This window comes from Lissotriton helveticus, chromosome 3_1 (genome assembly GCF_964261635.1).
Source record: "Lissotriton helveticus chromosome 3_1, aLisHel1.1, whole genome shotgun sequence".
NCBI classification, from domain to species: Eukaryota; Metazoa; Chordata; class Amphibia; order Caudata; family Salamandridae; genus Lissotriton; species Lissotriton helveticus.
The window spans coordinates 899,624,897-899,647,702 of NC_136061.1; the positions used below are offsets into that span (position 1 = coordinate 899,624,897).

Sequence of the window (22,806 nt, forward strand, 5' to 3'; positions counted from 1 at the left end):
ATCCGTGAGTTTATTATCTTCCCGTGGGCTCTGAGTATTTTCGGGCGGGGGGGTGGGAGCTGAAGGGGTTTTGATTATGTGGCTCCTCTCCCGCTGTTTTTCCATGTTTTCCCTCCCCCCCCCCTTTTTAATCTAAGTGATTCTTCCTTTCTTATATTTCTCTATATTTCGGGTTCTAATTAGGGCGACAGGCACGCTGCTGGGGGGTAGGCCATAGCCTTCTGCAGGGGTGCAGGGTGGGCTGTGCGGGGTGGTGGGGGGGTCTGTTTATTGTATCTTTCCTTGTTCCTCTTTTTGGTTCTATGGCTCTTATGTATCCCCTAATTTCGTGGCGCGGTGTCGGCACGTAGCCCCCCGGGGTGTTTGTGCTGGCGTGGCACTTTTGTTATGTCTGCTGTCACGGTTTACTACGCATTCATTTCTCCTGTTGCCACTAGTTCCATGTGCCGAATTAGTATTGGGTGCTTTGTTAGCCGTGGGGGGCGTGCACTGACGCTGCGCCCTCACTTTCCCCCTCCCCTTTTTTGATATCCTCTTCCTCCCCTTTTTTCCCTTTCCCCACCCCCTTTTCTTTTCCTCCCTTGGGTTGTTGTAACGGAGGGCTTTTAGTTTTGTAAGCGTACTTTTCGCTGTTTTATTATTATGTGCCCTGGTAGTGGTGGGTGGGTGCTGAGCAGCGATTGTGATTGTTCTTGATGTGGGACTCAAGTTCTGCCTTTGCCAAAATGTATTGTTCTGTTAGTCTTTTCCTGTATTCGAGACTTCGGCTTGCTCACGGCCCCCCACGGCCCTCTGGACCATACAGATTGACATTATCCTGTGACACCCCCCTTTTTTCTATTATAAAATTAACCTACTTTTATCCTGTCCGTGATGGCGACTCAAAGACTTGTTGTCTTCCCCTCTCATATGAGCTATTTAGAAATCCTGTTCTCTCTCCTGTATTGCCTTGTATGTCTCTTTATTGTGGTGGCCGGCCCGGTGGGTTGTAGGCCCGTATCTGTGAGCGCCTTTTGTACAATAAAGGTTTTAAAAATTTTTTTTAAAAAAAAATGGAATTTTCTCTGGACTTTGAAAAGTACTGCCTCATTTTTTACAGCGTCGTTAACTCTGAGGGCATATGTGCCCAGTACACCGCATATGTTGCAGAACCTGTCCCAGAGAATTACAATCTTCAGTTGCACCAGTATTGGAATGGAAAGCTGTGTCAGCGGCCAGTGTTAGCAAATCGTGTATTGGCTTGTTTTGGGTTGCCTGTCTAAGTACCAATGTTGAGAGGGCTATTTCACAGTTAAAAGTTTACATGGGAAGGAAAGAGTGGGCATGCATGACCAAAGACTCACTAAAGAAGTAGTGTGTGGTGTACTACAATAAGTTAGATTTTTTTAAATGTATTTGGACTGCATGTTCACTGTACATACACTATTTATATACCATGCACTGTCAGTGCAGAGAGCAAGTCATAATAAAATGAAAACATTCCATAAACACCGGAAAGACACTGTTTCTGTTGTTCCTAATGGAGCGAAAATATGTAACCACTGATAACCACTGTTTTCTTAAAGTATTGAAGTCACTGGAAAACACTGAAAAAACCTCACCAGAATTTGCCGAAAATAGAAACTGAAAACAGGAAAGCCTATCCATAATTGATAAACAATTGGTCTGACCTACGAATATCCTTGGTTTTATCCAGATAAAATTTCAACACCCTCCTGACATCCAGGGAATGCAGGGACCTTTCCGCTGGAGAGGAAGGATTCTGAAAAAACGTAGGCAAAGTTATGGTCTGGTTAACATGAAAGTCAGATATAACTTTAGGAAGAAATTTAGGGTGAGTACGCATAACAACCTTAGCAGCATGAAATACAGTATAAGGTTCTTGGCAACACAACGCCTGCATTTCACTCACCCTGCGGGCCGATGTAATGGCCACGAGGAACGCCACCTTCCAGGACAGGTGCTGCAATGAAGCCTTATGAATAGGTTCAAAAGGCTCCTTCATCAATCTGGACAGCACCACATTCAATTCCCATGAAGGCGAAGGAAGCCGGACAGGAGGGAACACTTTCTTCAAGCCTTCCAAAAAATCTTTGATCACTGGGATCTGAAAGAAGGAAGTCTGAGAAGGACATTTCCTGTAGGCAGTCAATGCAGCCAGATGAACCTTAATGGAATGGACATTAAGGCCAGACTGCGCCAGATGTAGAAGATATGGAAGGATGACATCTTCATTACATGTCGTCGGGTCATAGTTCTTGGACTTGCACCAGATGCAAAATCTCTTCCACTTGTAAGCATAAGAAGTCCTAGTGGAAGGTCGCTTAGCCTCCTTCAGTATGTCCATGCAATCTTCAGGTAGATTCAGATGGCCATATTGCACTATCTCAGGAGCCATGCCGCCAAACTCATAGACGAGAGGTTGGGGTGCAACATCTGCCCCCCAAACTTTGTGAGAAGGTCCAGCCTGCACGGCAAACGCATGTGAGGAAGGAGAGACCGGTGAAGCAGGTCCGTGAACCACCACTGTCTGGGCCATTCCGGGGCAATCAGGATCATTCGCGCCCTGGACTGGGACAGTTTGATGAGCACCGCAGGAATCAGGGGAATGGGTGGAAAAGCGTACAGAAAGCTGTTCGACCAGTTGATCCATAACGCATTCCCCAGCGTCCCTGGCTGGTAGTACCTGGAGGCGAAGTCTCGGCATTTGCTGTTTTCGGCGGTGGTGAACAGATCTACATCTGGAGTCCCCCACCTTGTGAAGACTTCTCCTAGGACCTCGTCGTTTATGACCCATTCGTGGTTTTCCTGAATCAGTCTGCTCAGTGCGTCTGCCTGAACATTCTCCACACCTGGTAGATGAGTGGCCGTTATCGTCAGACCTCTGGCCAGAAGCCAGTGCCAGATCGCCTGCGCCTCCTGCGACAGAGTGCGCGATCTCGACCCCCCTGCTTGTTGAGGTAATACATCGTGGTCGTATTGTCCGTCTGAACAAGCAAAGAGTTGGTCCGGAAGGACGGCTGAAAGGCCTTCAGTGCCAAGTGAACAGCTCTGAGTTCCAGGAAATTGATGTGGTACGTGGACTCCGTCGGGGACCACGTCCCTTGAATCTGTAAGTCTCCGGAGTGCGCCCCCCAGCCATGGAGCGACGCATCCGTCACGATAGTCTGCGTGGGAATGTCCTTGTGGAAGGGAACCCCTCTGAGGAGATTCTCCGCCGAACACCACCACTTCAGAGACTGAAGAGCATGCAGAGACAGTCGTATCTTGTCGTCCCAAGATCCTTTCCTCTGATCCCACTGATCCTCCAGGCACTCCTGCAATGGTCTCATGTGCAGCTGTGCATGTGGCGTGAGGAAGATATAAAGAGGCCATCGACCCCAGTAGAGAAGACACAATCCTCAATGTTGTAGATGGAGCGGTCCTAAGAGCCTCAGCCTTCCGAAGGAGTGATAACCGTCTCTCCTACGAAGGAGACGCGCTTGCCGACAGTGTATTGATGGAGGCTCCCAAGTACTGTATGCACTGGACCGGAGTCGGGACAGACTTGGACATGTTGATGTGCAACCCCAGCTTGTTCAAGAGAACGCACGTCTTCCGGAAGTGCGTTTGAGCTTCCGAGAAGGAGGAGGCCTTGATCAACCAATCGTCCAGGTACGGGTAGACAAACACCTTGTTCTTCCTTAGGTGTGCAGCTACCACTGCCATGCACTTTGAGAATGTTCTGGGCGCTGACTTGAGCCCGAATGGCAGTAATGTATACTGATAATGATTGGCGCCGACTTGGAATCGCAGGAACTTCCTGTGTTTGTGTGCAATGGGCAAATGGAAGTACGCATCGTGTAGGTCTATAGCACACAGCCAGTCTCCCTGTTGCAGCGGAGGATAAATCTGATGCAACGACAGCATGCAAAACTTCTCTCTGCGAATCCACTTGTTTGCTTGCCGCAAATCCAGAATGGGCCTGAACTCGTTCTTGTCCTTCTTGCGAACCAGAAAGAACCGGGAGCACAGACCTCTTCCTCTTTGAGACAGAGGTACGACTTCTATCGCCCTTTTCCTTAACAGGATATCTGCCTCCGACTGGAGCTCGCGCAGTTGAAACTGCGAGCTGACCGGTGGAATCGATGGAGGCGGGCTGGTGAACCGAAGACTGTATCCATTGCAAACAATATTCAGCATCCACTTGTCCCGAGTAATTTTTCTCCACTCTGCCAGAAAAAATTGAACGCTTCCCCCCACCGGAGCGGGTAACGGATGTAGGGGAAGTAACTGCTCAGGGTCGAGACCCGGCAGCGCCCTTGGTCGCTGTAGAGGACTGCTGACCTCCTGTACCCTTCTGGCGCTTCTGGAAAGGCCTCCGGAACTGCTGCTGTTGTTGCTGCTGTCCTGAAGCCTGTCCTTGCCCTCTGCCCTGTGCCCCGAACCGTCTCTGGAACAGGCGGTAGGCTTTCTTTTCTTTGGGCTTCTCCAAGCCCACAGCCGTCAGAGTCTCTGCCTCCCCTTTCATGCGTGCCATCTCATCGTCCGCATGCTTGCTGAACAGGGTTTCCCCCGAGAAGGGCAGATTGGCCACTCGCTGCTGGGCCACCGGCTTGAGTGATGTGAGCCTGAGCCAAGCGTGACGTCGCTGGTTGATCCCATGACAGTACCCGTGGCCCGCCAAAAGAGAGACATCAGCGGCCGTGCTGATGACCTGGTTCAAAACCAGCATCCCTTCCTTCTGGATCTCCAGGAAATCCTCCCTCTTATCCCTTGGCAGGAGTTCCGTGAACTGCTGGAGGGATTCCCACAGGGCACGATCATACCGCCCCAGCAAAGCCGCATCGCTAGAGGCCTTCATGGCCGTAGATGCCGTCCCACAAGCCTTCCTGCCAGCTGAGCCGATCCATCGGCTCTCCTTATCTGGAGGCACTGTAGACGACGGGGAGGTAGAGTGTTGTTTTCTAGCTGCCGTCACTATAACGGAGTCCGGAACAGGGTCAATCCTCAGAAAGGCCGGGTCGGAATCCGGGGCCCTGTACTTCTTAAGAAGACGGGATGGAGCGGCTTTCGTCACTGCAGGCATGAGAAACAGCTCCTCCGCCGGCTCTACCAATCCTGGCACGAGCGGGAGTGGAGGACAAGACAAATGCTTCTTGTGAAGTGTCTCAAAAATCACGGACGTCGTAGGTGTTGGAGCCGTCACCGTGATTCCCAATTTTGCTGCACCCCTCAGGAGGACATCCTGGAACGTGCTGATGTCATCCACGGGAGACACTCTCGTCCCCGGGGAGTCTGACAAGGTCGGGGAGTAGGACCTGGTTCTGGAAGAGTCCGTGCGAGACCGTGATCCGCACCACCTGTAGCGCCGTCTTGACCTCGTAGAGGATCTGTGACGACTTCGCGACCTCCCTCTCCGTCCGGAGCGGGATCGCGACTTCCTTGGCTTTGGTCACCCTGCCGGTTCCACCGGGACGGGTGACCTTGGCTTAGTCGGGGCCCTCGGCCGAGGGGTCTCCTTAGGAGGAGTTGGAAATCGTGGCAACGAACCTGTCCTCGGAGGAATCGGAAGAGGCTTGTCAGCTGGCCACTGAGGTTGAGGTTGAGGTTGAAGCCAAGGTTGATGAGGAGGTGGAGGAGGCGGAAGTGGAGGCGGGGTGGGAGCCTGCGGAGGAAGTCCTCTCGGTAACGGAGGAGGAGGAGGAGTAGGCGTAATGGTCTTCGGCCTAGCAGGGGTATGCACAACAGAGTACACCGAGCCTGTTGACCCGCCCTCCTTACTAGGCAGGGACTTTGGAGAGCCTCCCAAAGACACTGGACACCTCTCAGATTTACTCCTGGCGTCAGAACTCCTTCCACGCCTTCTCGGCGTCGAAGAACGTCAACCGGACGGCGAGCGTCGGCCTCTCGACGTCGAGCTTAGTCTCCTAGACGTCGAGCGCCTATCCCTCGACGGCGATTGCCTTCGCCTCAACGACGACCTTCTTTGCCTCGACGGCGACCTCCTATGCCTCGACGGCGACCTTCTACGCCTCGACGGCGACCTTCTACGCCGACCTTCTACGCCTCGACGGCGACCTTCGCCTCGACGGCGATCTTCTCTTCGATGTCAAGGATCCCCTTGACGACGACCTTCTCCTCTTCGCGAACGGCGGTGTCGCCTCGACGGCGAGCACCGACACCGGGCCTCTCGACGTCGAGTACTCGACGACGACGACAAAATAGTCACCGAAGACTTCGACGGCAGTCTGTTCAGTTCCCTCGACGCAGAGCGTCGACATCGCTTCGACCCAGAGCCCTGGGGAGACGGGGAACAGACTGCAGTCATCCCTCTAGACGTCGTGGTCGGTGCAATCGACGCAGACCGAGAATGGGGATGTTTGCTGGTCTTCCTGCCCCTGGGGAGCCCCCCAGAGGCCTCAGCATGGGCAGAGGAAGCCCCTCCAGACCCACCTTTCGTCTTCAGTCTTCTGGCCTCCAGGCCTTGAAGCCTGATCTTCATCCTATCCCTCAGGGTCCTGCTAGAGAAACCATGGCAGATGTCACACTCCTCTGGGACATGAGATGAAGGAAGGCAGATGATACACACATCGTGTGGATCGGACTTGGCCTTCTTCCTGGAGCACTCAGGGCATTTGTCGAATAATGCAGGCATATTGACCCTCAAAGAGTGCACCATACGACAAACAGGAAGAAAAACCACCAAAGTACTTCAGAAAAGCACTCAAATAACTTTGAAAAAGTGTAAATATCACCAATAAACCCTTGAAAGGGAGAGCTCAATGCTCCAGGGTCCTGCTTGCAGGAGCCGGAAAAAAGAACTGAAAGTAAAAGGGACCTGCAGTGCATTTTGGGATACTGTGAAGTTCTGGAAAGTATTCTTAAAGTCACAGTATCCTGTTTTGAGCCACATAATGGCAGCCTATGGGGCTTGTCTGTCCAAGTCTTCCTCTCTATCATTCCAGAGGGGTTTTGCTGTTAAAGCAAGGGAAATATGGACAGGCTTTGCTGTTTGTGGATTTTTGGTGGAATTTCTAGGTGAAGTACTGGACAGTGTAGCCTGTGGATATAGGCTGCATTATCTGTCTTTAAATTCTCTCTTAAGTGTCTGTGCAGTTCTGCATTTTTCGACACCATAAGAGATTATTTTTGATTGCTCTGGGGTCCACGCACATGGGCGGGACTATTCACTAGATTATGACTATACACAGAGATCCCCTACTACAGAAAGTGCAGAATCTTGTGCATGTTTATTTTAATTCCTATGTTTTCCTACAAATTTACACACATGTAAGATGATGATGGCTGTGTTCATACAGTTTACCTGAGATTAAGGTGAATAAAACACAGTAGAAAATAAGTCATGAAGTGCATTGTCTCATCATTACTCACTTAAAAAAAGTTCTGTGTTATTTCCCCACGTCTCTGTCTGCCATCTTCTGCCCTTGCACCATCTGCTACTCTGCGAGGTTGACATGGTTCATCCTCAGTCTGTCAGGTCCAAAGGAATGCCATTGGTTGTCGCAAGGTTGTGCAACATGGCGCAAGTGGCCACAGTTTTACAACATATCTCCGGCCTATACTGCAGTGCACCTCTACTTTTGTGTAGGCAGTGGAACCTACTCTTCAGTATGCCGAAGGTCCGCTATATCACATTGTGTGTCGACTTATGCGCAGCATATTTCTTTTCACTTTGAGTTGCTGGATTCAGGTATGTGGTGAGTATGGAGGAGCGCACAGCATATGCGCTCTCACCTGCAGGGTAAAAGGCAAAAGATTAGTCACTGAACTGTTTCACCATATCCAGAGAGTCTACCAGACTGTGTTACATGCATTTATCTAGCAGGTATCCTTCGCCAAATTCACCCCCAAGGAGACATCTTTATATACCACTGTGTCTGAAAATGAATGAATAGTGAGTACTGCTGGGGAATGTTGCTGCTATGTCAGCTATTATGTGTGAGGCATTACAAACCTGGCTGTTCATTGAATGAAAAGATTTCCTGTTCCTGAACACGTACTCATTACATGAGGGGGGCATATGGCTACATGTGTAACATCAATGCACCCAATTACATGGGGGAATTCGGCTATCTGGCAGAAATCTAATTTGGTCTGCTGTAATTCCTGTGGTGTAGAGGGGAATCTAATGTAATTGTGTATCCTCCGGACCATTGTGTCCATGAAGGCTTTGAAAAAGCGCGAAAGCGCACTTTGGGAGACCCCTCCTCCTGCCGCTATCACCCCCTGGTAGCTCCCTGAAGCTAGTAGGTGCAGTGAACATAGGACCTGCACATGTGTGGGGAAGGCATTGGCCCTGCAAGTCTGATGTTGCAGTAGTGGATGAAGGTCATCTATCAGGCCTAGTAATGTAGCAGAGTCTAATCTATATTTGTCATGGATTTCTTCCTCGGTCTACTGAAACTCTGAAAATGAGTTTTTGTCTCTTTCTCTTTCTCTGTACTGCTGCTTGAATCCTCATCCTCCTCGCTATGATGTACATCGCTGCCATTGTGAAACATTCTGAGGCACTCTGGGCCTGTTTAAATAGTTTCCACCTGGTTACCACCTGATTGGAATTGGTGGTAATTTGCACATGCAAAATTGCAAATTTTGGATCATTTGCAATTTGCGAATGGTTCATACATTGGTCCGCGATTACCAATTTGCGAGTTCGCAATTTGAGATCTGCAAAATTGGTATTCGCAAAATAAGGATTCGCATTTTTTGCGCTTACCAATTTTGCGAATGCGAACTCTTCCATACATTGAGAAAGGCCATTTTGCATTCACAAATGGCCAATTTTTGCAATTCGCACTGTTTGCGAACCCAAAATGTTTTCATACATCTGACCCTGTAACTGGTGATGTTTAGTGGGTTTGTACGTTTAAAATGGTATGGTTCAATTATAAAGTAATATTTTTTACCATGCGTGAATCCAACCCCCACCAGGCCAGGCCCTGCATCCAACACTCATCAGCAGCCAACTCCACGCCGCATACGGCCTTCGGCTGTGGACAGCGCAGGGTTGGCCATACCCTATTATGGGGTGTTCGATGCTGGAGCAGTGAATAATAAGTGAGCAGCTTCTGACACTCATGTATTATTCACTTTGGTGTCCCTGAGCCCACCAAGGACACTTTTTTTTTCAATGATTGGGGAGGGGGCAAACAGCCCCCTTTTTAGGAGCCTTGATGGCCTTGGGGACCCCATCCCCTGGGGACTTTCTTTCTAATTAAGGGGAGGTCGGAGTGCACCCCACTTCCATAGTCACCTTGAGCCCCAGGAACCCCCTCCCCCATAGCCTTTCTCTCTAAATAAGGGTAGAGGGGCATGCAGCGCTCCTCCCAAGCCTCCTTGGGCCTCGGTGACTCCAGTGGGTGCACCAGTGGCCACTCGCGGCACCCAAAAACCACAAGTTGAGAGCCACAGGGAAGTCCTAGACCCCACACTGCCCCGTCTGCCCCCATCCTCAGTTAATCGGGAGCCGACTTGCTCCCACCCGGAAGAAGCAACTATTTGTGCTTGCTCCCTCCGGGCGGGAGCAATGTGTGTTTCCCTGCCTGCAGCAGCACGGGCAAGGAAACAGAAGTCTGCCCCCACCCATCTGTAGCACTTTCAAAGCTTCTTCTGGGGGGGGGGAGAAGACTTCTGTTTTCCTGCCTGTGCTCTTGTGGACAGGGAAACCACGTTGTCCTGGCGGTACAGTCCCTGGCTCCTTAAAAGGCTCAGAGTGGAGGAGGTCATGTGGACATTTCCCCCTTTGTGAAACATTCTGCAAAAGGGGGGTGAGGTCACTGGGGCCTATTAAGGGTTGGGGAGGGGGGCTGCACGTCCCCTGCCCCTTATTTTGCAGAATGGTAAGGGGATCGGGTCCTCAAGGTCTGCTTGAGGCATGAGAAAGGGGGATACCACTCCTTCCCCAAAAAAGAGCATTTTGCTGCACTTCCAAGCCCTGGCACACACAAGAGAAGTTTCTTAACAACATAAATTTGCAGTAAAATGAAAAAAAACATGTTTGGCTCCTGGCGGGGTCACTCTGAGACCCCGCCACCAGGCCAAAGGGGCCAGGGTATCCCTACCCCATTGTCATGGTCACACAGAACAAGGCTCAGTTTTCCTCCTGTAAACACCGGTCACTCTACTAAAGTCAAGCCTGGACCCTGGTAATGCGTGCTGTGTAAGTTGTGGGACAGAGAGGCCAGTAGAGTGTGACACTTTAGGCAGGGTGAATGGAGAAGTGTGCTTGCAGCTTCAGAGGCACAAACATGCTTCATATTTTTCAGTGCACAGTAGTAGAAGGGAGCGCACCCAGTTGAGAATGAGAAAAGTGTACTGTGCATCCTGAACATTCCTTGAAGGTCTTACGAGATTTGCTAAATCTCGGTGGCCATTTTGATTGTGAAAGGTATAGAAACCCCACCCAAGTCACCACGACCTCTGCTAGGTAATCAATGCTGGTGGAAGGGTATCCTGATAGTGTTCCCTGAAATACTTAACCTTTTTTGCTCAGCAAAACTGCAACTCCGCGTCGACTCCGACCAGCATTACCACCAACGCCTCTTGGTTCATCTCAAGGGTCTTGGAGCCTGAATCCTGCTGCGATTCCCTGAAGAAATACAGGCAAAAGAATTTCAGTAAGTGGTAGTACCTCGCAGTAGCACTTGTGCGCACTAACCCGCAATACTACCAAAGCACTTAAAAGGCACAATACATTATGCTAAAAAAAGAGACTAACCCAAACGCTTAATCTGATAAATCACTTTCTTTAAACCACAACAACGCAATACTGCTAACAGCTCTTTATGAAAAAGATACAAGGCAAGCTAATTAGTGCATCTTGAGACTATGAAACAAGAGTCCAAAAACCCCTGACTCTTTAAGAACGTCGACCTCCAGGGTATATAGAGCAGGTGCGTCTTGCCCTAATGAGTTGTGAATATTGGCTTTATACAGATGTACTAAAAGTCCGTCGATAAAAGCTAAAGACCCCAAGAAAGTGCAATGCATTGAGGCTCTTAGCTCTGGTTGGTGAATTGCCTAAACCCCTCTTGCAACCTGGCTGAGAGAACCAGGTAAATCAAAGCTCAAACTTGTGAGCGGGTGAGAGAAACGGAATGCCAGTGAAAGGTGTGAATGAGCCGTTAATTAGTAGTGAACACTAATGCGTGTTGTTATTCCCACAACACACGTGAAACATGAAACACCCAAGAATAGTTCATCATCTCCACTGAGTGTCCCAAACCAGAGTGCTAGTGTGACAAGACGTGGTCAGCGGTTGGCCAATTTTCTAACTTTATCTCAATCCCCCATTCCCTTTGGTGCTCCTTGGGGTGACCTCGTTGTTGGGTGGACTCGGGGAAAGCTGAGGGGAGTGGTAGGACATGCCTCTTACATTGCTTCCATTGGGCCGGATCTTACAGGTTAAAGGCCTACACTGTGGGGATTTAGAAATTATTGTGTGCAATTAATCACACCTATTCTGAGTTTTTGGGTAATAAAATGCAGATTCTGATGTTCTGTTATGTTAAAAATATTTAGAAACTCACATACACCAACCAGTTTCTTGGCGCCAAGTAACAGGAACATAACCTACTGGTTACCATTTCACTCAGATGCTTGTGTGAAGAGCCATGTTTTCAGGTGTTATTTGAATCTAGAGTAGCAAGAAGTCACCCTGATGTTAAGTGGAAGGAGTTCCTTAAGCAGGGCACTAATACAGAACATCTAGATACACCCAGTCTCTTCTTTTAGAATGGGATAGTGACAAGATTAAGGAAAGCAGACCTGACGTAGTGGGTGGGTGTGTACTTTTGAATACAGGAAGAGATAAACTCTGGACTGTTACCTTAAAGAAATTTAAAAATGATGCACCCAGTCTTGAACGCCATTTGCTAATTTACTGGTAGCCAGTGTAGTTTCCACATCATGGGGGAGATGTGACACTTCTTTGGTTGTTGGTAGATTAATCTGACTGACTGATTTTGTGCCAGATGTAATCTCCGGGTGAGGATTTAGAGGACACCTAGGAAGGGTGAATTTGCCTAGCCCATTAGTGAGATGACTAATGTGAGAACCACCTGGATGAGCCCTTCAAGGGCGAAGTATTTACCAATTTTTCTAATTTTCCAAAGCTGTAAAAAACAGGAACAAGTTATTTCCCCAACTTGAGGCGTAGTGGACAAGTTTTTGCCAACGAAGTTTCCAAAACTCTTAACTGAGTTGTTAGGCTGCGGGGTACCCATTCCTGTTGGCCAGAATGTGGAGTTCCACAGGTCATGCGTGCTGCTAGTTAAAACAGTCTGCCTCTTATTGGAGTTTAATTTGATTACTATTCATCCAATCGTGGATAAGCAGCATCGTGTTTTGGAATGTTATTTTGTATTCTGGTGAGTTATCGATAGCAAAAGCAGTTGCATGTTGTCTGCATAGTTGTAAATTCTCACCTTAATTTTTTTTAGGGACTACATCAGAGAATTAATATACAGCTTAAAAAGGTGAGGGGACAAAGATAACCCCTTGGGCATACCACAGGTAAGTTTGACGGTGGAAGAGTTGAAAGGGATAAGCGGACCGACTGTGAACAGTCCTTCAAAATGGAGACAATCCAATCAAGACAAGTGGCCCGTAAACCTGCAGTTCTGACAGGGTCCATCAGAAGCGCATGATCTATGCCATTGAATGCCGCATAAAGGTCAAGGTCTGAACGGGGGTGGCGAAGTGAGCTAAAGAACGATGATGGATTCAACCCAGATCAGTGACTAGGGGTGAATGTCTGAAAAGTTGCAGCGCTCCGTCCATCATCCCCTTGTGTTTGCTTTGTTCGCCCTAAGTTGGCAGGGTATGCCCAGACGTGGGTCTCTTGCTCACTTTACCACTAGATTCAAGCCAGCCTGGCTGCTGAGGGCCGAAACCGGTCCCAGGATGGTTGTTTCTGGTCCAGGGAAGACATGGCTTGGCAGTTCGGGCTGGACTGTTCCCATGAGGCACAGGGTCAAGACTGATTTGCATATAGCTGTGTCTGAATTAGGGAGGCAAAGTGAGCTAAAGAACGAAGATGGATTCAACCCAGATCTGTGACTGGGGGTGAGTGTCTGAAAAGTTTCAGAGATCCGTCCATCATCTCCTTGTGTTTGCTTTCTTCGCCCTAAGTTGGCAGGGTACGCCCACTTGCTCACTTTGCCACTGGATTCAAGCCAGCCTTGCTGATGAGGACTGTTAGCCTGAAACCGGTCCCAGGATGCTTGTTTGCGGTCCAGGGAAGACATGGCTTGGCAGTTCGGGTTAGACTGTTCCCATGAGGCACAGGGTCAAGACTGATTTGCATATAGCTGTGTCTGAACTGGGGTGGCGAAGTGAGCTAAAGAACGATGATGGATTCAACCAAGATCCGTGACTGGGGGTGAGTGAGCATAAAGGTCAAGGAGCACCAGCGCCTGAGTGGTACCCCCATCAACATCTCCCCTCATGTCATCCTCAACTGAGAGGATCACAGCTTTGGTGGAATGGGCTGGCCAAAATCCCACTTGGTGGGGATAGAAATTGGGTTTTCTCGAGAAAAGAGCATAAACTACTACCAACATATGCTTCCAAAACTTTTGCTAAATAGGGAAGCAAAGAAACATAGCAGTAGTTCTTCATAGATCATAACCAGCCTTTTTTAATAACGAAACCACTATCGCCTCCCTAATAGAGCTAGGAACCAGGCCTTGGCTTAGAAAATCCTTAAGTAGGGCTAGCGCCGGGTCGGGAAGTACGAAAAAACTTCTTTTATCACTTTCAGTGGGCAGGTGTCAGAAGGGGTGCCCAATTTCACTGTAGGAGGAATTGTTGCAGTCACTCTGTCGGGATTTGAGAATTCAGACTCGATTCCAAAGATATCCTTTAAGTTATTTGTTGAATTTATGATTTTTCCAGGGAAAAAAGCAGATTAAACTTGTATAATAGATTTTTTATATTGTCTAATCTGGGAAAGGGAGACTTCCCTTTTACCAGCTGAATAACTCTTTCACTAGTTTTGTCCGGTTCGGCGAAGTTCAAGTTTAGCAAGTTTTAAATCTTTAGAAAACCATTTTGGTGCATCATGACACCTAGCCAACCTGACTTTGCAAAGAGGGGCATATGTATTACTGACTTCAGTTAGCCAGGCTTGATATTTTACTCTTATTGATTGATATTGACTTGTTTGTTAGGTAGGGTTGTTGCCAATGATTTACAAAAGGAGTCAATGCCAGCGTGGGTCCGGTTTCTAGCAGGTGTACCTGTGCTAAGCAGGCATTTGGGAAGAGCCAAATCAGCAAGAGTTATTCGAGTAAGAAGTGATTTGACCAGACTCAAGCCATAACCATAAGGTTAGCCACCGAATGATTGGCAGTCCATACCTGATCTAATGTATGGCCCTTAAGGGTAGGAGAGGTCAGGTGCTGTTCACACTTCAGGCGGCTTAACAAGTCAGTTAATTCCAAATATTCTTGCCCACCCGTTTCCTCATTAGCCCAGTAATTGAAATCCCCAATTAACGGGAGTTTTGCATGATCAGTTACTATGGGAGAGAAGTGTTCTGCCAGAGAATGTGGAAAATGAAGCATATGACCCGGAGGTCTATATATCAACACAGAATTTAAGGAAGTGGATATAGAATCAAGTTTAATGAAGAGATTGTCAACTGCTGTAATATTGAAAGCAGCCAGAGTGGTAAACTGCAAGTTCTTATAGATTATAGTTGCTATTTGTCCTATTTTGCCTGTAGATTGATTGCCATGAAGTAGGTAATCATTTTCTGGGAGTGCAGCTGAGATGTCAGGGGATGATTAAGACGATAACCAAGTTTCAGTTACCAGTTGAATGTCTGGCTTTTCAGAGTCTAGCAATTGGAATATTTCTATTTGGTGTTTAACCATTGGTTGGCGGGGCTATCTGTTCTCATAGGGGTACTGACCAGGGGGCTGATTGGCATACTTAGGACTACTAAATAAAAACAGCTCCACCATTCAACTAAGTTAGATAGACAAGAGATATTTAAGGTTTCAATTGATATCCTGCTGAGTATAATTGTTTAAGTTCGTAGGGAGTGTAAGTATTATTTTGGGCATAATAACCACCCCCTACCCCCAGCTGGCTGAGGACGGGCGTAGGCGAGCTTGCCTTTGGCGTGCTTTTGGCGCACCTGTTGTGGGCATTCGCGCCATTGCCAGCATTTAAATGGCCGCAAGCTCGAACAGGCTCCACCCCCTTGAATATGATTGGTTCTCCCAAAGAAGTCAGTTACCCAATAGGACGTGACTAGCATCCACGAGCAGCAAAGTACTTTGCAAATGGGCAGAAAGTGCAAGTTTGTTGAAAGCTAAAATTCCCCACACATTCAAAACATAAAAAGATTAAGTGCAAGAGCAGTTCCTTTGCTTACAATGCTTAATGCACCAAATGACGTTACCAGGAAATACTATACTATTTTCTCCTGCTAAATTCCGGCAGGTTTTATTTATCGTAATTAGCAACGGGTAAGAGATATTTAACGCTTGCGTTAACAGGGGTTTGCACAGACATCAGAAAACACTGACCAACTCAGAGTCATAGTGACTTAGAAAACTTTGATTTATATAATATCTATCAAAAACCAAATAAATATATTTCCACACTTTGGACCTAACTAAAATATGAGTTTGCACAGGGATAGTTATTCCATGTAATGCAATAAACACTGCACCTGCAGCATTTTGCTCAGGAAGAATCTGGAAAAATGTATCAGGTGAAAATGTATGATGTACTCCAATACAGTCAGAAATCGATTCTGCTTGTAAAACATAATTCTCCTTTAGAAAACTTGGAATTGGATATATTTACAACAACAAGTAAATACTGCACCCCAGAGTGTCAGTGTTCCCCAGGTGCAGTAACTCCCTCACTCTTCACCAGCCAATTAATGATCAGGACTTTTGGCAATCATATAATCAATAAAATACATGCATGAGTTAAAAATTTGCAACTATCTATTAGTATATCAGTCTTTTCAGAAATTTCGAGGTACTGTTGAGAGCACTCAGATGCTACTAAAAGCTTACAATACTACATTTCTCTTGATGCTTGTGGGATATGATAGCCTATCAATGACATGTTTACCTCTGGGTTGAGAGGTTTCTAGCTGGACAGTAAGAGAGTTTATTTTTGAAAAGTTGTATAAGTAAGTTCAATTTCTCACTTTGTAACTGCAGCTGTTGAACTAACCCATGCACATTCTAAGGGGGCCTTAGGGGAGACAACAGTGGGAGGTCTCCCCGTGGGTGGTTCGGCAAGGGACCGGAAAGATAAGGGATTGGCAGGGGGTTCTTTGGGGTGGGGTTAGAGGAGGTTTAAGGCAGTGTCGCAGTCCAAGGGCCCCTCTTGGACAGGGTGCATCTCCGGGAGCTGATGGTTGGCTTAGCTTGGTGTAGTTATCTAGCCAGCTAGCTGGGGTTTTTGATTGAATTAGTGGCGAGATTTGGAAAGTGTAATGGCTAAAGGCCAGCATGGACAGTGAGCGGGTGAAAGCGATGGTTTAGGCCCTATTGCTTCTGAAGGAGGGCGAGAGGGAAGACATACTGGTGCCCATCGTCCTGGAGCAGGCTTGGGTTCCAAAGAGAAGCCACCCTGCTAGGAGGTCTGCAGAAGGGGGCCTCTGCAGCAGTGCTGGTATGCTCCCCTCTAAAACCCAATGTATAGAAAATGGTGAAGGGAGCAGAGTGGAAGGAAATTGTTTGTTGAACAATGGTCAGTGTTATGTGGGACGAAAAACCACCCCGGGAAGCGAGATTCGCAGAGAGGAAGGAAGGGCAACATTGGGGAAAGTGGCACAATTAACTGATTTGCATGATGCAGAGGAAGCCACAGTAGAGAGTTCTATTGGTTCAGCTGAGGCCACAGCCGCTGGTGATGGTGGTGGTGGCTCTGCCCCATAAGGGAGTGCGCGTGCGGGCAACCTTTGCCTCTAAGGTTCATGGGGAAGCCATGGGCACCCTGGGTGTTGCTGTGCATTATTTCACCCTCTATCGTCCTGAGCGAAACACGCTAGTGGATCGGAACAACCATGACTTAAAGCAGTCCTTAACAGCTAGGGTATTAGTTTCAGGTTTTATCCATCTTCTGTATGGGGTCCACAGACCATTAAACAATCTGGCTAGTAAATCTTTGGGTGGTTGGACTCCCTATGAAGTCATCTTTGGGGTCCAGGTGTATGTTTTGTTTCAAATCTTGATGACCCTGGCACAGTAGCAGCAGATGTGCCCTTTGTCATCAATGTTTTGTTGTCTTACAGGAATTTGAAGACTTCCGAGATAAGCGCTCAAATTTAACTTCTAAAAGTTCTGCCACTGATGAGGTGAAGGAACAACCAGTAACTTCTGGGTGGATTCCTAAAGTGGGAGATCTAGTATAGGAGACTATTTGAGAGAAGAAAGAGTTTAGCTCATCCTATCGTGCGCCAGTGCCTGTCCTGTTGTCCAAGTTATTCGAACTGATTTTTACCAATGCTTGCTGGTTGTAAACAGAAACAACACGTTTCCATTGTTTTGGTCAAGTTACTTCATGTGGCCAATTCTCCACAGTAGGCCACAAGGGTATCTGGGTAGTTCCTTGTCTCCTCTCCATATCCTGTAAGAGATCCCTCCATATTTACTAAGTAGTCCTATTTTAACTTGTACCCGGCTGGGGACTTCTGACGCTGAACTTCCACTTGTGCCTGTTACTAATGCTATTAACAGGATTCGTCTCTGATGTGAGTTTACAGTTTTATACTGCTACTCTTGGCAACAAAGCTGGTTATTATCAACCTCCTTTGGATTTGACTATCTGCTCTCCTTTGCCTAATGAGGTCCCTGTTTTTACTCAGACTGCTTCTGGTTACTTACTCAACATTGATGATGATTTTTCCTCAAGTTCTTTGCATACCTCCTTGTATGGTGCATGTGCACTGTTCTTTTGGCTGAAACAGACTTACCTGATTCTTCCATGGTCCTACCTTTGGATTTTTTAAAAATAGTTTTTTCTATTCATTTGGATTGGATTTGTTAGAAAAACAATTCCTGCTGTTGGATGTACATTCTCTTCCAGATCGCTCTTCTCCAGAACTAGTAGCTGAGGTGCTTACATCCCATTCTTCTTCACATAAGGTGCGAAGAGACTTGTCGCTTGTGAACATTATTGCATTTCCTGTCCTTGATGTATTGTTTGGGATGAGGTCTTTATGACATTTATGGTCCTACAGAGACTTTGTAAATTCCATATGTCTTTAAAATTGTTATGAATGATGTTATCACACCAGGTTCTATTTCTGATGAATCAGGTGCTGTGACTGTATCTAATATGATATCTGAATTAGAGTCTTATACAGTATTTAAAATTAGGTTTTGTATTTGAATTCTGTAAATTATGATGAAACGTTTTGCTACCATCACTATGCACCACATTATTTACACAGAGATAGTACTCCACATGCTCTTATTACTATACACAGTGGGAACAGTGCTTGACACCACCTCTGGATAGTTCCACAATATATTTAGAGAAGTTCCCTTATTTTTCTTGTCATGTCCCTATAGACCTAATTTCATTAATTTTATTATAGACTTTACTATGTCTTCTCCACCTGAGAAAAATATGCTAACCAAATGAAATTGATTTATTGAGACTACTTTACTCCCCAGCTATCCCTAAAAGGTTATGAGTATTGGAAAACGAGCATTGATCTAAAATCAGTATGGGGTATGCAACACTAGTGGGTCCAGGGAATTGATGCTTTTTTAGGGCTTGTCTGATATCTAGACAAATAATCTTTTTAAACCAAAAAGTCCAACAGACTATGTGGCATATTATCAAGAAAGGCGATAAAATTATCGCCGCTTTAGCGGCAGAAAACTGCCGCTAAAATGGCGATAATGGGCTTGATAATATGCTCTATGGAATTCCAATTTAAGCCCATGTTAGATGTGAGGGACAGCTAACATGGGCTTCAATTTATACGTGTCTTGGTCTTGCTAATGTTAAAAATGTAAACAAGCCTAGTCTTCCCACTATTGCATAGATTGACAATTGACAATGGTACATTAACTTCACTGAAGAACAGATTAATGATATGCTACATAATGGTACATACAACTCTTAACTTTCTGGTTCGGATGGGTGGTTAGTGTGGACCGTAGACACAATCAATTTGATTCTCATTTTTTAAACTCTACTACTGCGTTTAAATAGTTCAGACCAGGCCCCCGATATATTCAATCTCAACACTCAGGTGTTGTTACTACCTATAGCGCAGGAAAGTTATGCCAGCATTGGTTAGAACATTCCACCTTGTCCACAGTAAAAGGACCCCTATCTCTCCTTTCGTATCAAATGGACTTACACAATTTCAGTAAGTACTTTATTCGGTTAAGATTATTAACCATAAAAGCATACAAAATACAAAATTCATTTACAATTTCTTGTTGGGTCCCAGATCTCTTTGTTCTAAATGCTTTATATATGCCACTTACAATGAATTAAAAAAAAATTCTCAACAGGAAGCTGCTGAATGGTTTAGCCAAACTGATAAGGAGCATTTTGAGAAAGCTTTGGTTGTTATCAATATTGGCATGACTACATTATCTACTTGTATTTATTCACTGAATAATATTTTTTCATCTGCATTCGATATACAAAATTACATGTCTATACTTCAACATGGTCAGAGTGAGTTAAAATCAATTTTGCAATTGAGTTGGACAATGCAGGTTTTAAAATCAAATAGAGTGCTATGGAAATATTAGAATGCCACTAAATTGTTTTTGTCTTATAATTTTTCACGCATACAAAAATTAATAGTGAAAGAAGATGTGACCTATACCATGCTTAATATAGAAAGATTAGAAAAACTGCCATTCTCTGTAGCTGAAACACCATCTACTGTTTGGCTCATTCATGGTTTCATTTCTTTACGAATTTCTTCATTTCATTTAACTTCATATCAGAAACATTTTTAAGTAGGAAGATACGAAAGGATGGGTGAATTTTGTTTACATGAGACTTGGTTTCTTTCCATCGATTACAGGTGTATGTGTGGAGGACAAAGAGGTTTTTATTTGTGGAAATGAATGTGGAATTTCACTTGACCATTCATTAGTCTGTAAAGAGATAGCACTTCATGGAGTTGGTAATGCATCCATGACTAAGTAGAGTGTAATTTGAAGGGAGGTGTCGTAACTTTGATTGAGTCAATATTTTTGTTACTTTCTAATGGAAGATACTTGATTTTAAATGATTACGGTTGAGTGGAATAAAGCCAGGTATCCCTTATGTATTTACAGTTTCCAAGGTCGTAATTTGCTGTATGAATGTCTTATATGCACCTGCACACACAGATGGGGAAGTTACCTTGTGGCCATCAGTCCCTATTTCTAAAATTAACTCTGAAAGCCTTTTTGTTTCAAAAAGATGTGACATTAACATCTGCCATGGAAACTTTTGACATCCAAGTTGCTTGATCTTCCTCAGAAGTGCTATCACTTTTTCACACTAACTTGCCACAGTGTATCGGTAAGCTTGTACACTGTATTTTTATTGCTACTAACACCGCTACAGTGGCACACTTTTTTAAAATGATTGGGTCTGGATTTTTTTCTATATTTCAAACTGTGCTTGGAGTGATCCTGTCTTTTACACATTCCTTAATTTCAAGCGTTTTTGGAGGCATTCCACTTGTGTTATTCCTGTTGATTGTTAGTTTGGTTCTATTTTTTGTTGCTCCGCAATGTATGTTCCACACGAGGCCTAGTAGTAATGGAATTACCACATGTCTTTCTGTGTCTGGAACACAGCATACAGTACTTTTCAAATGGCTTTGTTACTGGAACTAAACAAGAACTGTTTTTTGTCCTTCCGGCCCATGTGGTTTCAGAGTGTACAGCCTGTTTTTCACTGTTTATGGTGCTCTTTCGAGTGTGCACTAGGCTTATGCATTGCTATGCAATTGTCGCAGTCTATGGATTTGAATCTGCTTGTGCGTCCTTAGCAGGTGCACTAACAGTGTTGTCCTGTAATGCTCCCTTAGCTGCAAGATGCTTATTATGAGCCGCTGGCGTCTGGCTGCTCCCTGGAGGCTGCACTCCTGGCACTGATGGCTTCAGCTTCTGCTGAATGAGCTAGTATTGACCATGTTCATTCCTTGGATCTTGCTTCCAGGTCACTGTGGTTCTGTCATTTGCTGATGTGGGTACCTTCCTGGACCCTAATGACTATAGGGACCTAGTGAACATTTCAGGTATTCTGTACTGCAATTGGGGTGCCTCCTACACTCTTTCATTTGGCTTTTTGAGGTTTTAAATGTATTTTGGTTATTTTTTATTAGTTGCATAATTTGTAATTTGGCATTTTTTTATGGCTTTCATGGTCTGCTTAGGCTATTAACCTTTTCCATGCTCATGACGCCCCCCGGCCGTAATGAGTCACAGTGGGCATGTCCTCATGACGGCCGGGAGCTGTGATGACCACGCCCGCGATCGGAATGTCCAGCACTGCAGCTGAAATTGTGCCTCAGTGAAGAGGTTAAAGTGTTATTTGGTATATTGTTAGATGTTTTATATATTTTAATGCTACTTTTTTAATAAAGTAGTCTCCTTTCCAACCAAGAGGAGTGTGTTGTGAGGTCCATGCATTGTCTCCATTTTAGAATCCATTTTTAAATTGACCTCCATTTGCAATGGTTACTTTTTTACATATTTTGACTATGTTATGTTATGTTAAAAACACTTTTATAGCGCACAGCTGCCCCAGCCAAGGGGCGTCCCGGCGCCTAAAGCGAGAATGTGCTGCATATGCATTTATTCTTGGTAAACATTGTAGCTCTGTAGTCTGCACCTTTAGTTTCAGGGTCGTACAATCAGAAATTGATGCCTTTTTGTTTAATTTCTCTGCATGCTTGTAGGAGACAACTCTTTCTCTAAATACACCAACGAGCTGTTCTGCACGTCTGCCGCAGTGAGATAAAGACAGCATTTTATTATATAAACAATGTCCAAGCTAGGCTCGGCAAGAGGAGCACTTCATTCTGAGCTCATCATGGGACCATTGTGAACTAAAGCTGAGATGCAGCCCTGCTGACTCTACCTTCATCCTGCGAAGGACCGGACACTTAGACTGGCTTCCTGACACATAATATCCATGTGCGGGGGTTAGACCATCACAATAGATCTGGCAGGGGGTCCTCCCGCTTTGTTCTCTTTAGTGGATAGGTGCAGAAAGGAGTAAGGTAACATTAGTAACAATTAACATGATTAAAGTGTTTATATTTTTAACGATTCCAACAATGCTTATTATATTGATATGTCTCCTCTACACATTTTCTACAAAAGAATGTGATTATTTCAATAAATGTTTTTAAAATGTCTTTTCGTATCTTTCTTGTTTATATCTTGTAAAGTAAGGAACAAAAGAGTTCGATCTGTTGGGAATTAGTGTAAACAGATTTCATGTTTGAGGTTACCAGTAATCATCTATTAGCCTGGTCAGGTTAGGGGTTTAGATGTGGTACTATTAGCTAGCCAAGGCAAGCCATTCACTGATGATATAAGTAGACAAAGGGCCTTATTATGAGTATGGCGGTCCCGTGGACCACCGTGAGCTCGGTGAGCTCAGCGGTCCAACTGCTGCATTATGAGTTGGGTGGATTGGCCTGCAAAAACCACAGCTGGACCACCTAGACTGCCAGCATACTGCTGGATTTATGGTCTAGGAAAGGCATAAGGTGATGCAGGGATGCTGCACCGCTGTCCGTATTACGAGTTGCCTGATACACAAGTGGACCGCGGCGGTCTAACC

General features: G+C 45.8%; 1 long non-coding RNA gene across 1 annotated transcript in view; it reads right to left on the bottom strand.

Moving 5' to 3' along the window:
• Positions 1-22,806, bottom strand: part of LOC144824781 (uncharacterized) — a 60,869-nt gene that overhangs the window by 13,156 nt on the left and 24,907 nt on the right. The window contains exons 2-3 of the long non-coding RNA XR_013609112.1: positions 10,483-10,591; positions 7,375-7,737 (exon numbers count right to left, since the gene is read on the bottom strand). This is a non-coding gene — a long non-coding RNA (uncharacterized LOC144824781). The remainder of the gene's footprint in view (positions 1-7,374; positions 7,738-10,482; positions 10,592-22,806) is intronic.